The 16,752-nt window shown below is 44.3% G+C and overlaps 1 protein-coding gene across 2 annotated transcripts in view; it reads left to right on the forward strand.

Moving 5' to 3' along the window:
• PKHD1 (PKHD1 ciliary IPT domain containing fibrocystin/polyductin) overlaps positions 1-16,752 on the forward strand; it is a 244,280-nt gene that overhangs the window by 59,739 nt on the left and 167,789 nt on the right. The window lies entirely within an intron of this gene.

Below are 16,752 nucleotides of genomic sequence, written 5' to 3' on the forward strand. Positions count from 1 at the left end.
GAGAGAGAGAGAGAAAGGAAAAAAAGGTCATTCCAGGAGGACAATCTCTGTTGGACTAAATGAGAAAATAAGGGCCTTGCTCTGGAAGGGGAGGGTAAATAAATAAATAATAGGAAAAAGGGGCTGCTAGGTGTGTGAGGAAAGGATAAGCAAAATTGCTTCTCTTCCTTTCTCTGTTTTTCTTTTTTTCCCCATTCTTTCTTTTTTTTTCCTTTTAATGGGTTCGGCCTTGGGCTGCAATGGGAAATTTAGGAGATGTGCTTGTGGTGTGGTTTTATTTTCCTTTAACTTTTTGCTTCCTGATTTGAGGTTTAACTCTTTCCTCTCCTGCTGTCAGATCAAAAACGAAAGCTTGAATTATAATTTTATCATTACCCCCCATTGTGAAAAGCCTCTTCTTTTTATTTTCAATCCCACCATCTTTCTAATGTCTCTGAGGAGATTACTTCCTGAACTGTAAGTGGCTTTCCAGGGAACCCTCTTCTCCCCACTGCCCAGAGAGCTGCACTTAGGGATTCATTGGAAACTGCCCCCAGGATATCCTAGGATGGAATGCCATAATCCCTGGGATGGAATGCCAGTCCCTGTAAATCCAAAGCACCTCAAAGCTTTTCCATATGCATTTAAACAAACCTGTGTGAAATCAGAACTGAGCATTGCGTAGTTTAATGAGAGCTGTTTTCCTTCTTCTTCCTCCATTTATCCCTGCTCCCAACCCTTAAGAGAAACAGATTTGGAGTGAAAAGAGCCATTTTGGAAGTGGTCCTCCAGGGAACAGAAAGCAAATCTTTCCCTTCCTGTACAAAGGGAAGGCTCCAATAAGGGTCAGGAGGGTGTGGGGAAGCTGAGTGACTGTGTGCTCATGTCCTCTCCACTTGCTCCCAGGCACTTGCACAGAGTGTTGCTGCCACCTTTCTGTTTAATTATGACAGAGACTCTGATTGACTCCTGTGGCATTCAGGCAGTTTTGGAGGGGGAAGGATTGTCTGTGTTTGAAACCACGGCTTTGGTTCTCCATCTGTGGGACTCTGTCTCACAGAATGGTTTGGGTTGGAAAGGTCTTTAAAGATGTAGATTTTTCCACTAGACTGGGTTGCCCAAAGCCCTGTTCAACCTGGCTTTGTCTCAGTTTGGGGGAAGGGAATGGGAATGTTGGATGCCTCGGACTGTGCTGGGGTGTCCAGCCTTGAGCTCTGGGTGAAGTTGGAGGAAGCCTTGCCCGTTCTCCAGCTGCCCATCTCAAATTTAATGGAAAAAGGGCTGAGCAACTTGGAGACACACCTATCCCAGGCTTCTTCTGCCTCAGAGCATGGCTTAACATATCTGATGGTCTTGTCCTTTGTGTAGTGTGACATGGGACAAAGATGTGGCCTTTCAGCTCCTTGTGGCACTAACAGAGGACTCTTAAATCACCATCTGACTTGCGTGCTCCCCCCAGTCCCAGACAGAGCAGAGCTGGGGGCTGGATGCTCCATATGGTGTTTTCTGTGTACCAGAGGCATTGGCTGACCTACAACCCCTTCCCAAATATTTCTGGGGTCTGGCCCAGCACCCAGCAAGGATTGGGCATGTGGTCACCCTCTATTGAAATTTTGGAGATTTCAGTGGCATAGGCTTGGCCAGAGTGGGATCATGGAAGGGATTCTTGATGTGGTTGGGCAATGGATGTAGCTCTAAAGTTCTAAGTCTGGTGCCTGGCCTGTCCTCTTGCCATGAGGGCTGGATCACGTGTCCCACCCCATCCACAAAAAGTGAGAAGAAGCCTTGGATAAAGTGTGTAGGAGGGGAGCAGAGTTCTGTTTTGCTTCTTTGAAAAAAAGTGGGTCAATCCTGAAGATAACAAAAGACTGAAAAAGTTGGTCTTGTAGAAGACCACTGATAGTGATGGAAAGACAATCATCTTGTATCATGATTTCTTCTGTGTACAGAGTTTAGAGTAAGGAATGGAGAAAGGACAAACAGTATTTGTTGTTCTCGGGTTTTTTTTAAGTTTAATTTTTTTTCCCTGATTTTGTTACTGTTGGTGCTATCACAACGTCTAGCATAGACTAAAAATGTGAACTGGCTGCACAGGTAGAGGAAAAACAAATCGAAAGTAGGGAGATTTCAGTTCAGAGAGTGTTTATTAAAAATTTAAAAAAATAATTGCTGTAGCAGCAGGGAAAACCAGAGCTCTTTGCCACAATGAATCTACTCGAGGCTTCCCCGTGTCTCTAAGGAAAGGGTTAATTTAATGTGGTTGCCAGTAAAAGCAAGCTGTTTTCATGATGAGCCTGTAATAGCCGGGTGATAGACTGACTTAACAACTGCTCGATAAATGCTGGGTACCATCCCCTGATTGGCAGCTCCCTAAGTGGAAGCCCCTCGTGTCCAATCTGTCCTCGTGAATTGCTGCAGAGCAAAGGACTTCATTAAGGGATCGTAAGGGGACCTCGTAAAAATCAGCAAATAATTACACTGGCGCTGAGGAGGAGCAGAGGGGACTGAGTGCTCTGTGGTCCCCCGTGAAGAAAAGCAGACATGCCAGGGCAGGGAGCATCAGGTGAAGTGGGTGCTATAAACACTTTGCCCTGAACGCTGGGTCTTCTCAATAAAGCTCAGTTTAGCCCCATCTATGGCTTTAACAAAATATTCCCAGTCGGCTCCATGGGTGGTGGAGGGCTGGGAGCTGTTAGCTCATATTCAGTTAAATTTCAAATGTCAGAGCTCGTTAGTGGTGATTTTAGCCAAAGACAGTTTGTGAGGAGCTGGGTAAATTTGAACTTCCTCAAATAAAATTGAGGAAAGAGGTTGCTGTTTTGCTTATTGATTTATTTTCCTGCTTTCACACATCTTCTCTGGGTCTGGGATTCTGATCAAGGGTCAGGCTTGGCTTCACCCACTTAAGGGTTACAGTGCTCCCTCTTTCACATACACCCTCTTGCTCTTTCATTCTCTGATTTCCCTTTTTTTTGCAGTTTTTCCTCTTGCCTCAACTTGTGTTTGGTGAGTAGAAGGTGCAGTTTTTGCTTTTAGTGTTGAGGAGAGTTTTTCCTTGAGCTCACCAGGAAACCTGTGAGGGCAGGCACAGGAAGGCAACATGGACCATTGTGAGGTAGATTTAGGTTAGATATTAGGGAGAAATCCTTCCCTGTGAGGGTGGTGAGGCCCTGGTACAGGTTGTCCAGAGAAGCTGTGGCTGGCCTCTTCCCTGGAAGTGTCCAAGGCCAGGTTGGATGGGGCTTGGAAAGACCTGAGATAGTGGAAGATGTCCCTTCCTCTGGAAGAGAGTTAGATCTAAGTGGTTTTTAAGGTTCTTTCTCACCAAAACTGTGACTCCATGATTCTCTGAAATGAGTTGGTTCAGAAGAAGTTGGGCAGTTGTTGCTCTGCAGTGCCTTTCTGGGAGCCACTGTGTTAAAAATGTGGCTTCAAAGCTGAGATGGCCCAGACAATGTTGCAGAAATTGAGGTTTATCCATGCTGAAAGGACTGCAGATGCTGGTCACTGGCAGGGCTCCAAGCCAGTGTTCAATTTGAGGTCTGGAAGAGGGAGTTTCTGGATTGTCAGGTACATGAGGGATTTGAATACAGGTATCATGGGTAACAATTCTGGGTGAGTTTCTCCAGGTGGTGATAGCTGGCATTTCCACCTTTACCTACATCCTCATTTGTGTGTGTGCTCTAGGATGGTACCCAACCCTCTCCAAAATGAAATCCACCTTTGGAATATTACTCAGCACACATCTGCATCCTTTAGCACTTGAATGCATTCAGATACTGGGGTAAGGATGTGCCAGCAGGGATCCTAGAGTAAAAGGACCCTGGATTTTATATCCTGCCAAATAATTAACAGGCAGACAAATGTGTGTGTGGGAGGGCAGAGACTGAAGGCCATGGAGTGCATTATTGCAGAGGATCTGCATTCCCAACAAAGATGAGCTGTTACAGCCCTGTTACAGACAGAGGGATGGCTTTACATCACAAACAACAGCAGTTTGTGCTTTCAACTCAAAGGCTTCTCAGTTCAGAGAGCAGTGTGTTGGTGGAGAGGTTCTCTCTCACGCCAGCCTCTCATCTTGTTGTCTGATTTGAATAAAGTTTGGGTTAAAACCTCTTGAAATGACAAGATTGGTTACTGTCCCATGATGCGTGTGATGCTCTCTTCAGTGGAGGCGTTCTTATTCAGGGCAAGTGGTTCAAAGTGCACTAAATTAACTTTTGCTGCCTTCTGGGTTCTGTTGTGGTGCTATCTGTACCCCTGAAATCATCTATCGTGTGCCACTGAGAGCTCAGACTACTGGAAAAAAAAAAGAATTAAGTAGATGGAAGTGCTGTTCCATAGAGAATCAGTTCTAATTTTAGCTACATAAAATAAATGTATTAAAGTGTACATATCTGCTGCAGACAGGTTCTCATTTGGAAGGCGTCTTGTGCTGGGAATGTTCTCCTGTCTTTGTGCAGCTCCTTGCACAGTAGGGTCAGAGGCTTTATCTGGATTAATCACAGTTAAATAGACACCTCCGACTGCAGGAAAATTGCGTGGGTGTTCCCAGTGTTTTAAATGCCACTCAGTGCTCAGATTTCCATTAGGTACTGGCAAATTCAGCTTGGAGTGGAAAGGTGGCCTTTGCTGAGGCATGACGTCTTTCTTGCCCCCATAACCCGGTGATACCCTGTTGCTTCTGTGACCTTTTCTGTGCAAGTCCCATCTTCACCTTTTTACCTTTGTGGCAGATAAGTGTTTTTGATGATGACAATAAAGATACCACGAAGCACTTTTATTCTTGGTTGCCCCATCTGGGCTGCGCGTTTGATCCGAAGGGCCAGCGTTCCAGTCAGATTGCACTATCAGATGGAGCTGGCTCTATTTCCTGCATTATTCTTCCTGGCTGTACCACATTATGCAATTATGTTTGCATTTAAACCTGAGCACTTACCTGTAATGATGCTGTGGCTCAGTACATGATACATTAGAGCAGCAGATAATGCACACAGATAGGCTGAAGGCAGCATGTTGTTGATGTGCTAAAACTAAACAGGACACTGAGTTTAAAAGTGGGCTCTGAAAGCTCGCAGCTTGGGAGGAGCTGTTCCAAAAGCTCACATTACTGAAATAACAGCTGTGCAGGGTGAGATTCTCTACCTGAGGGGCAGGTGCAGGATTGTCTCCATCGCAGAAGTCAAGTCAGATACCAGCACTGTTGGTCACTGCCACACACTTCTACAGGAGCAGGAAAGTCTTGGTGGCTGCTGGGAGTCCCAAATCCTGCATCCCTGTAGCACAATGTGAGAGGAAATGATTTTTTCAGGACTTAAAGGAAGCTTAGAGGAAGGCTGGAGAGGGACTTTTCATAAGGGCATGGAGTAATAGGACAAGGGGGAATTGCCTTAAGCAAAAAGGTTTTTTTAGATTAGATATTGTGAATAAATTCTTTGCTAAAGGGTGGTGAGGCCCTGGCACAGGTTGCTCGGAGTAGCTGTCGCTGCTCAATGCCCAGCAGTGTCCAAGGCCAGGTTGGATGGGGCTTGGAGCAACCTGGGGTAGTGGAAGATGTTCCTGCCCATGGCAAGGGGTGGAACAGGATGAGCTTTAAGGACCCTTCCAACCCAAACCCTTCCCATCGTATGATGCATCCTAGAGAACTGACTGTGCCTCCACTGCTGGCCAAGCCCTTTACACCTCATTACACCTGCAATTATCCCTGTGATGCAGGGACAATTTTGAATGCTGCTGCCCTGCATCAGATCCTTCCCTGGGTAGCTGGTCGAGCCCATGAATAGTCAATGGCCCTGATGCTTTGGTTGAGGAGATGTGGATGCAATTAAGGCAGAATCAATGTTTGTCCTTGGATTGTGTGGATTTGCTGCCTGGTTGCTGTATTTTATGCATAGGACAGACCAAGTTGTAGCCTACATACAGAGTTTGCCCTCTTCCAAGCACTTTTCAGTCTTTGCCTGCTAAATCACTGCAAACCCCCTTCAAGCCAGGTTTGCAGTAGAGATGGTTTGTGTATCAGTTCACCTGTATTCCCCATGTTTCCATGGGAGCTGTGGGAAAACCAGAGGCTGGATCCCACACCAGTGCTCTGACCGTCACATCTGACTCAGGGCTCTTACAAAGGGTCTAAAACACAAGGAGTTCCACCTTAGATTGAGGAAGAACTTCTTTCCACTGAGGGTGTCAGAGCACTGGAACAGCTGCCCAGGGAGGGTGTGGAGTTCCCTCTCTGGAGACATTCCAAACCCACCTGGAGGTGTTCCTGTGTCACCTCCTCTGGGTGACCCTGCCTTGGCAAGGAGCTAGGACTAGATGATCTCCAGAGGTCCCTTCCATCCAAAACTACTCCGTGATTCTGTTTATTTTCCTTCCTGATCAAAAAAAAATCATCAGCTCTCACTGGCACTGTTGGGGTGGACGAGCCTCACTCCTCCCACCCCATTTGCTGTAGCACCCATTCAGAAATCCTGCTCGCTGACACATAAGCACATAATTTGCTTACTTTTCCTGCAGGTGGTCATCAAATTGTTGAGCTAATCTTTGCATTTGCAATATTTGCTCTCAGATTAGTAAGTGTAACTCAAGATCACTCAATCGGGAGACAATATTCGCACAGTGCAAAGGCTGGCACAGTCACTAGGCTTGGTTATCCTGCTTGTGTAAACAACTTGATGCTGTAATTTTCTCATTACCATTAAATTGCTGTTCTTAATTTGTCTCAGAAGCCTCTGTACTCTGAGAAATCGCTGGTTTAGAGAGATGTGTAAATTATGTGTGCCCTTTAACAGTGTTCTGGAAAGGAAAATGCAGTCCTGTTGAATCTAAACTGGAAAGTGACACTGAATTCCCCAATATGTTTACACTCACAGGATTGTCAGGCAAGTTGGGCTTAAAACTCTGCACTAGGATAGTTTCCACTATAATAAATAATCTGCTTCTGAATATCAGGCTGTAAATGAACATTGGAAAGATTCTTGTGAATTAACAAGAAGTTACCAGGCAGAAAATAGGCATTTCTTGAAACAGGGCTCTTCATGTGCTCCCAGACAGTTCCTCTGCTTCCCAGGGTGTTTTCTTTAATATTTGAAATTGAGATTTCTGATTTTAGGGTCATCCTCCCAGCATGACCCTGAGAGACCCAAGAACAACACTTTGGACCTCATGTGAGTGTGGTAAAGAGACAGGGACCTTCCCAGAGGTCTCATGGTTTGTTTAATTATGGAGTGGATTAATAGTGTTCGTATCCCTCTGTTATTTGGTATTTCACATGGAATTTAGGTGAGTTTTGTTGCCTGTGTGTATGAAGATGGCTCATCTATACCTGGGATATGTCTCCCTGACAGCAGTGATGTCTTTTCAGTGTCCTCCCTATAAAAACACCGTTAGATTTAACTAATCCTCCGTGTCCTTAATTAAATACCTCTGGAGCAAGGAGCCTTACCTTCTGTGCTTTGAAATTGCAGTGATTACTCCCCTGCTGAATAAACCTTTTTCTTTTTGGTTGTTGTTTTTTAAGTGGCTTTGCTGGTTTTGTTTGGGGTTGTTTTGGGATTTTTTTAAACAGGAATTAAGCTGTTTCTCATGCCATTGTCCAGTTGCAAATTGGCTTGAGACTGACTTGTGCCATGGCCTCTGACCTCCAAAACTGCCTACTCATTTTTTTCCTGAACTAATCAGCTCGATGAACTATTTACAGTTGGCTTTTGGGTCTTCTCACTGCTTCTGCGGCTGCCCCTGTCTGAGTAATTAATGATGCTGTGGCTTGTTTATGGTCTTGAGTTACTAATGCTCTTGGCTGCAAATGCATTTTTACCTCTGGGACATGCCAGTTTCCTGGTTCTAGTCCCACCTCACCAGCCCAGGTCAATTTTTTGTGTGTAAACAGATTTATCCTCTAATAGTTTGGGAGAGACTAGGGTCATTCATCAGTCCCATAGAGAACATGCCCAGCCAGATTCTTCCCTTCTTGTGCCTGTGCAACTCAGCAGAAGTCAGAAAGATTTCTGCAGGACAGCTAAAATTAAAACAAATATGAAAAAGGGAAAAGTAATCCTTTGTTTTTAACTCAAGCAATCTCAGTTAAAAATAAAGATATTGGATAATGCATCACGTGTCCAACCATGAGCCCAGCCCTGATCCTTGTATCAATGCTTATGGGAGTAATCAAAGAGGGGCCTGGTGGGATAACCCCACCTGCATTTTGAAGCTGGAGTAATGGGTAAAAAGAAGTTACACAGCAGCAGATGATGCAGACAGTGATAAAAATATCACCTTGTGGCCTCAGAAATGGTTTGTTCCAGGCTTGTTCTGTCCCAGGCAGTCATGTCAAGAATGCTAAGTTATTAGGGAAAACTGAACTTGCTCTCCTACTCTCTCTGGAAACCTCTTACAGACTCTCCATGCAGGTGTATTCAGAAACATTCTGCTCGTTTCCATCTGTGGTTTATTCATAGCTACAGTTCCTTCCAGTCTTCTTGGGGATAATGTTGTCTTTTGGCATAAATAACTAATTTTTTACAGAGTATAGTTCTCTAGATATCTTGTCTTCTCCTGTTTCTTTGGGGTTTTCTTTTGGGTTTTTTTTTGGTTTTTTTTTTGGGGGGGGTGGTGTTATTTGTTTGTTTGTTTTTTTAATTGTCTAAGGCTACTTCCTTAGTGATTTGAGACTTGAGCACAAACATTTCTGCTATTTTTGGAAACATTTGTTTCTGAAACCGGAAGAAGATGGTCCCATTATCTTTCTACCTTTGTGCCCAGTTTGGTTACTGGTGTCTGCTCAGGTTACCCATGGAAGGGATTTTTGGGGTGTCCTGAGCAGGGCAAGGACTCAGTGATCCTTGTAGAACCCTTCCAACTCTGGATATTCCCTGATTTGTTGAAACAGAAGGGATAAAGGTGAATGTGGTGCTTTCCCTGAGAGGATGGAATTAGATTTTCCATTTTCCAGAGGTTCTCCTTTCTCTCTTGCTTTCTTCTCCCTCACATCCAGCTTGGAAATGGCTTGATCAATGGCAAATTTGGAGAACTGTAGTGATGTGCACATGAATAAAAGTCCTTTAAAGTGTTGCTGAGCACATTGTAGGATCCACTAGACTGCTTTGGCACTCTGATTTCCAAAGAAACTCAGTATAGGCTACTTAAATATTTGAAGGCAGCTTCTCTGGTATTGCTGGATAATCAAGAGAATCCTTGCAAATAATGGTAATTCTTATAATCTGGCTTGTTTCCTTTTTTTTTTATAGTGAAAATTGGTCTTTTTGACATGGGGGGGAAATTCCCTAAAGAAGTGTTCCCATTGTGCTGCTTTGGAACTCTTTCCTGGTAGTTGTTTGCACCTGTAATGAGCATTAAGTGGTGCCCTTTGTCCTGAGACTGCTTGGAGAAGTCTTGGGAACTTCAGTCTTAAAAATCATAGAATTATTTATGTTGGAAAAGATCTCCAAGATCATCATGTCCATTTCCCCAGCACTGCCAGGTCCACCACTAAACCATGGCCCCAAGTGCCACATCTATGTGTTTTTTGAACACGTCCAGGGATGAAGATCCCACCACTTCAGCCTGTTCCTTGACCAGCTTCAGTCTGGCCATTCATCGATTTCATAGCACAGACAGTTAAATCCAACTAATTTCTTTTTTAAGTCCAAGTCCATATATTTGGCTACAAAATGAGGCATTGCATTGTGCTCTTAGTAGAGAGAATATTTTTTCTTGCTGCTTTATACTTGTTTTTGCACAGTATAAGATATTTTCTGTTCTCTTTGGGATGACCCCTCCCACAAAGCTGTATATATACCTTTATTCTCTCGGTGAACAAAATTCTTATACACTGCAGGGAATAAAAAGACAATTGCAAAACTCCTCTGGTTTTGGTTTATGTAGAAAAAGCACTTTCTTTTACACTGAGTGGTGAAGTGCAGGCAGGAGGCTGTTCTTAAACAACAGGATGAATGAGAATCCTGTAACTGTCTTGGGGATGCTGTCATACAGAGGAAGACCTCCCCATGCCAATTGAAATTCCATTGCTTTTCAGTTGTGCTGAGTATTTTTCAGTTAATTTGGCAAAGGATTAGAGGTGTGACAAGCAGGAGAGGCAGGGACTGATGCCAAGAGACAGGTTCAGCTTCTTTGGGCACTGGGCAGCATTTTGCTTGTTAATTCTACTGACTGTAGCAAATGACTTGCATTTGCATCCCTTTCAAGTATGTGTAGGAGGGAGGAGCCTGGACCAATTTGTCTGGTTTAATTATAGATGTTCTACCCACCTTCCTAATTGCTCCTTCATTAAGAAGTAGCTTGTTTCTTTTTTTCCCCAGGAGCTAAAGATAATCAACTTTTGTTTGTTTCTGTAAATATTTTTTTTCTGCCCTTGAGGAGATAATTATTTCTATTGTTGCATGAAGATGGTGGCCAATACAGGAGGAATAATTAGAGCAGATGGCTGAAAACACTTCCCTTGTAAAAGACATCTAGTATAATAAAATACCTCCCCTCCTCTTTTGTTTCCTCCAAATACATGTTTTTCTTTCCTTCAGGTGGATGGGAGTTGGGTGAGGGGGTGTAAATCTTTTCCTGATGTATTAAACTGAGGAGCTGTCAAGAGTTCACAGCCTGGAAAGTGAGCTCCCTGTATCCATCACTGAAATTAAAGTGTTTTCAAACGTGGTGTGCAGTCCCGGGTCTGTGGCGTGGGGAAATCTGCGCTGCACTCCATCACTTGGAATGTTAACCTTGTCTCTCTGTGGTGACTGAGGACAGGAACACTTGCTCTCCATACTCGCTGGTTAAATGGCAATCTGTCAGCACCAAGGAAAGGCTGCTCTTGTGGGTGTCAATCTCTGCTGTGTGGGCAGCATTCCAAACCTTTGATCATTCATGGATGTGCTCGCTGGGACAAGGGAAACTTCCTCCTGCTAAAGATTGCAGGAACCACGCTCTGCTCCAGGTCCTGTCAGCTGGGTCTGGGGGAAAGGATAAAACTGTCTGCTGGGGGTGGAGTTGGTGGGAAAACCCTCCTGATTTCAGGTTTCTCCCTCTGGCCATGCCACAGCTAACCCTCAGCTGGAACACACAGCCTGGAATCATGGAATGGTTTGGGTTGGGAGTGACGTCAAAGAATGTATTCTTCCAACTCCTCTGCCGTGGGTAGGGACATCTCCCACTATTCCAGGTTGCTCCAAGCCTAATCCAACCCACCCTGGAACACTTCCAGGGATGGAGCAGCCTCAGCTCCTCTGGGAAACCTGTGCCAGGGCCTCACAGTAACGAATTTTGCTTTAAAATCTAGGGAAGAAGGGAGAATATTGAGCCCAGCAGGAAGCAGGTCTGTGTTTAACTACATAACTGCTTCTTGGTTTGGTTTTAAAATTTCTTTTCTGGTCAGAGGATGAAAGCTCTTGTCTTTGTGCCTGTTAACTGTTGTTGCAATCCTTTTTTGGGGCAGTACTCTAAGCAAACCCCACTTAACAAATTGTAAAGTTACTCCAAAGTGTGATCAAATGATCTACACTGTGTCTAAACAGGAGTTTCTCAAACCTTTTAGGCCCAAACCTTGCGTTCTCGTATCCTTCCCATTTGTGAATTGTTTACCAGCCTGGGTGGGAATTATAAGTTTCTCACTGCTATTTATTCATTTGTTGCAGTCACTGCTGCTGTTTCTGAGCCCTGGTAGTTACAGGCACAAGCTGAGAAACTGATACTGAGAGATTGTGTCCCCAAAGGCTGACAAAAAGGCAAACCCAGCCTGGCTGACAACAGCAGCAGCTAAAACACATAAAATGGAAAGAAATCTGCCTGAAAAATGAAAGAAGAAGGTGCAGTAGGCAGGAAGGGGGTAAGATGCTGAACTGCAAGGAGACTGTGTGTCTTTTATTGTATGCTATGAAAGTGTTATTTTACTTTTACATAATTAATTATTTTGGAGATGGGATTGGGAAGGAGTTGATACCCCCACAAAACTAACCTGTGTTATAACAAGCTATGGGCCTGGTACACAAGGTTTGGACTTGATATGAGTTGTGCATAGAATCCTAGAATATTCTAACCTGGAAGGGACGTGCAAGTATCATTGAGTAGAACTCCTGGCTCTCACAGGACACCCCAAAAATCCCCTCACATGCCTGCGAGCTTTGTCCAAATGCTTCTGAACTCCCTCAGGCTTGGGGCTCTGACCTGGGGAACCTGTTCCAGTGCCCAAATTCCCTCTGGGTAAAGAACTTTTTCCTAGCAAATAAAATTTGCTGTATGCATGACACACTCCGAATGGATGTCAGAGTTGGAAAGCACTTGCAGGACTCTGTTCATTGAATTTTCAGGTCAGATCCATTCCCTTCTCCTTCTGCTCTTTGGTGCTCCAGGAAGAACTACTGGGGTTTCTTAGGGATTCCCAGTGCTGGTGATTTCCCACCCACAGGAGGTTTCTGCCCATGTTTTGCAGTTTGGTTCCCTACTGAGTTTGTGTCGTCTGCTATGCCAGATTCAAAATATGAAATGTTGCCAGTGTGGGTTTCCTATCAATGTGTGATGTGAGGGCACACCGTGCAACAGTTTGGGCGATGATTTTACATGTTCAGTTCAGGTTATAATTGCTTATTTAACTCATTAAATTGTATAAAATATACACCTGGAAGAGACTCATGCCCCAGTTTATCTACTGGTTGTCACAAACCTTGCAGGACTGCAGCATCTTTGTGGTCTTGCTCCTCCTGTTAAACCTTGTTGAAATTGGCCACATTCAAGTGTGAGCTGTGACAGTGGCACAGATGGCTGCAGAGATGTTATGGTCTCATAATCTCTGTTTCCTCCAAATCATCTTTCCAACTCTGGTACACACTGAAGCCAGAGCACGGAGCTGCCACCTCACTGCAGCAGCTGCCATAAGCAAGCTCCAGCTTCACCATTCAGGGTTTGTTTTATGCCAGCTCCTCTTTCTCCCATCCTGACTCTCAAACTCCCTGCCATTTTTCCTGAAGCTGGAAAGAGCACAGGAGGAAATGTTCAGCACCAGCGGCTGACACGCAGCTTTCCTTGGCTCTGCAGGTTCCTCCTGGTTCTTTCAAAAAGCACACGTGGGGTGGGCACTCAGCCGCAGCCCTAGCACTTGCAGCTACTGCTGCTCTTCAGGCTTACTGGGAAGTATTTCAATTAAACACCAGAGGTCAAATACAGGGTGCCAGGCAGGGGAAGAAAATGGAAAAAGAAAGAGTTTTGCTTGTCTCAAAAAAAACTAGTGAGAGGGATGTTTTTATCATGCTCAGCTGCAGGCAGAGGGAAAGGCACTGGAGTTTTTGCACAATGAAGATGTTTAGGACATGGCCATACAGTTCTTTAAGAGAAGAAATGATTGTCTCAGTGTTTTTTCTTTGGGGTCTCAGGTTAGTGGGTCCATTCCTGTGGTCACAAGAGCATGCTCAGACTGCAGGGCTGCAGAGCCCCCCATGTCAACCTTAGCACACAGAGATGGTGGCATTTGGTGCCTGTAGGGTCAGTGAGGGATACAACCAGTTCCACACTGATAACAGATCAACTAGACAAGACAGCAGGGAAACCAGAAGGGCCAGGGAAGAGCATGGGTTTCTAGAATTGTGACTCTGCCACCCGCCCTGCTTGATGAGAGGTATGCAATTATTTTATGTGTTAGTTCATGTTATTTTACCATGGGCTGCTGAAATGGAACTGGATGTAAACACCACCACCATTCAGCAAAGAACTTAAGAATTCTGTTGCAGTTGGAGATTGAACTGTGTTTTTCTTCCAGGAAACAGGGAGGGTAATCCTTTGGGATTCACAAAGTCGAGGAAGGCTGTACTTCACTGAGGTGATTCAGGGCAGGTGGCCGTTTCACTAAACTTGCATTAGACCACACCCTCTTCTCCCAAAAGTCTTAAGGAAGTGCTTTTTCATCTTAGGGAAGAGTGCAGGATTGCAAGAGAAGGGTCACCAAACAAAATTGTTTGATGTCTTTCCTCAATCCCTACACAGCTGCCTTCTCTCTAACCCCCCTGTACCTTCCTCTGTGCTGTGGTAATTTAAAATATGTTTCTTGACCAAACCCCCTTTTCTCCTCCTAAAACAGATTCTTTGGATTTATTCTCTCCATGGCAAGGGAAGGGTAGTAAAAGTGCTTATAAACAGCTCTTGGTCTTGTGTTATTAGCTGATGTTCATCTGTTTAATTTTATTTATGAAGAAAAAAAGCACAAATCAGAAATCACTTGAAAGACACAGAGGCAGGTTTGCGCCTGACGGTGGACTAAGCCAGTCATTTTCTAACTGGAAGCCTTTAGGTATGGACTGGGTGGAAAAAGAGAATTTTATGACCTTGATTAACTAATTTTATCCCTCTGTGAGGGTGGTGAGGCCCTGGCATAGGTTGCCCAGAGAAGCTGTGGCTGCCCCATCCCTGGGAGTTTCCAAGGCCAGGTTGGATGTGGCTTGGAGGAATCTGATCCTCCAGAAACATGAAAGATGTCCGTGCCCATGGCAAGGGGTAGAATGAGATGATCTTTAAGGTCCCTTCTAACCCAAACCATTCTGGGATTCTGTGATTGCACTGTCATGTATGAATACTGAGACTTTTGTTCCAGATGGAGTTGGTAGAACTGAACAGGCATTGAGGCCTCTAAGAAGTGACAGCAGAAACCGATCAAGAATAGCTCAAACACTGATGTTAGGTAGAGAGAAGCTTAAATGAAGAACTAAAGTGTTTTCTAGTTAGGAATCTTTAGTTGCCATCTTAAAAGAAAAAAAAGTCAAATTCAGAAGAGGAATTTATTCTTCTTAACTCTTGCAAGACTTCTATCAACAGCTCACTAAGTGCTAGCACGTGGTGCTAGGAAGAAGGTCTGGTACATTCCTTACACCCTGTTTGCCCATTACAGTTAGTTGCAGGATTCTAAGTGACTTCAGAGGGTCAGAGTGATGTCGGAGTGACTTAAAGGCATTCAGCAAACCTTCTCAACCAAGTGTTCCAGTGGATGCCACCATTTCACAGCTGCATCATCCAGCGTTTTGCTGATGGCATTGGCAGCATTTGTTCCAGACAGGAGTTTACGGAATTTGTAATTTTGTGCTACTGTTGGCTTGATAAGCAGTGTATGCACCTTTCTATGAACTGTCCCCTCCTCTGAGATAAAAACAAGTTTAATTAGCTGTTTTTCAGTGGATCTGTTGTATATTTTATGCAACCTGCTTCATAGCATTGTCACTGAAGAGCAATTCACAACCTCGCTAGAAAGATAGTGGGTAAAGGCATCTACCCTTTCAGCTGGAAACTTGTCCTAAATCTCTGAATTATATAAATATGTGTTTGCAACTAATGAAAATTAAACTTGTCCTACTACACTTAGCAACTCAGGAGTAATTTTACTTCTGTAATGATGAAGTGGTTTACTCCCTCTGACACAAGGATTTTAGCTCCCAAGAATTTTTCACTGCATGTGCATTAATGCAGTCCCAGGCTTCAGTCTGAACTGAACCAAGTTAATTCCATTTGTAGAGAAATCATAGAATGGGTCATATAAAATCCCAGCATCCAGCCAGTGTGGATATCAACCAGGTGTAACATTTAGCCTGGGAACCATCACCCATTCCCTGGTGTAAATAATTAGAATCATAGAATGACAGAATGGTTTGGGTTGGAAAGACCTTAAAGCTCATCTTAAGGTCCATGGGCAGTGACACTTTCCACTGGACCAGGTTGCTCAGGGACAGCACTATGGGAAATATTCTATAAAATATCAGGCACATAAAGATTAACCTGACAACAGCAGAGTAAAAGAGAATAATGATCATAACACCCCCATTATTGATTCACCTCAGCTGCAACTCCTGAGCAAAAGCTTTAATGCACTCGATGTGCTCTGTTTGAAAACAGAGTAACTCTGTTTTGCTTTTGTCTTGAGGTTATTCTTTCCACTGCTGTTTCGGATTAGCACAGCCCAGTGAGGACCACAAATATTTCCATGTCTGGTTCCCCCCGCCCCCACCTCAGATGAGTTGAGGATGTTCTTCCTGGTTCACATATGAGACTAAATAATGTGTTTTGGATGTCTCTGTCCACACTTTTGCACATGTGTCCAGGCAAAAATATTCACAGATTCTTCAAGAAATTCACCATCAGGGCCCTAAACAATCTGGTCTAGTGGGAGGTGTCACTGCCCATGGCAGTGGGGCTGGAATGAAATTGTTCCAGCCCAAACAATTCTGTGATTCTATAAAACCTTCACTGCAAAGTACATGCTTGAAGTTTAGAGGTGAGGAGGAATCTTTAAACTCAGGCATAATTTTACCATTCTGCACACCATGAGACAGTCTATTAGCAGTTTTCAAGTTATTCAGGGCTTTATTTGGGACTGCTGTGCTCACCCTCAAAGCAGAGGCAATAATAACACTGGATAAGCTGAGAAAGCTAAAAAGGTATTTGAGAGGAGGAATGTCTGTCTAAATGCGGATGAGCGGCAGGAGAGCCTTTGGAAAAAAAAAGCTCTAAAGCAAAATACTGCCCATCCAGCAGGATGTTTTAATTCTAAGCTCTTCAGGCTATTTTTATGACATTGCCAGGAAACAGCAGTGCAGTTCTGCTTTTCGGGAGGCAGAGAGAGACACACGCCAGGAAACCTGTGGTCGGTCCGCAGCCAGACCTGCAGCAGACCCCTCATTCTCCAGACCAGAATGAGACAAGGGGCAACCCCAAACTGTGACAGGCATTCCTGAAGGCCAAGGACCTCTCCAATGCCAATATCCCTCTATTCCTTTGCCTTACCCAGGATCCCTCTGG

The sequence above is a fragment of the Corvus moneduloides genome, chromosome 3 (assembly GCF_009650955.1).
Source record: "Corvus moneduloides isolate bCorMon1 chromosome 3, bCorMon1.pri, whole genome shotgun sequence".
NCBI lineage: Eukaryota > Metazoa > Chordata > Aves > Passeriformes > Corvidae > Corvus > Corvus moneduloides.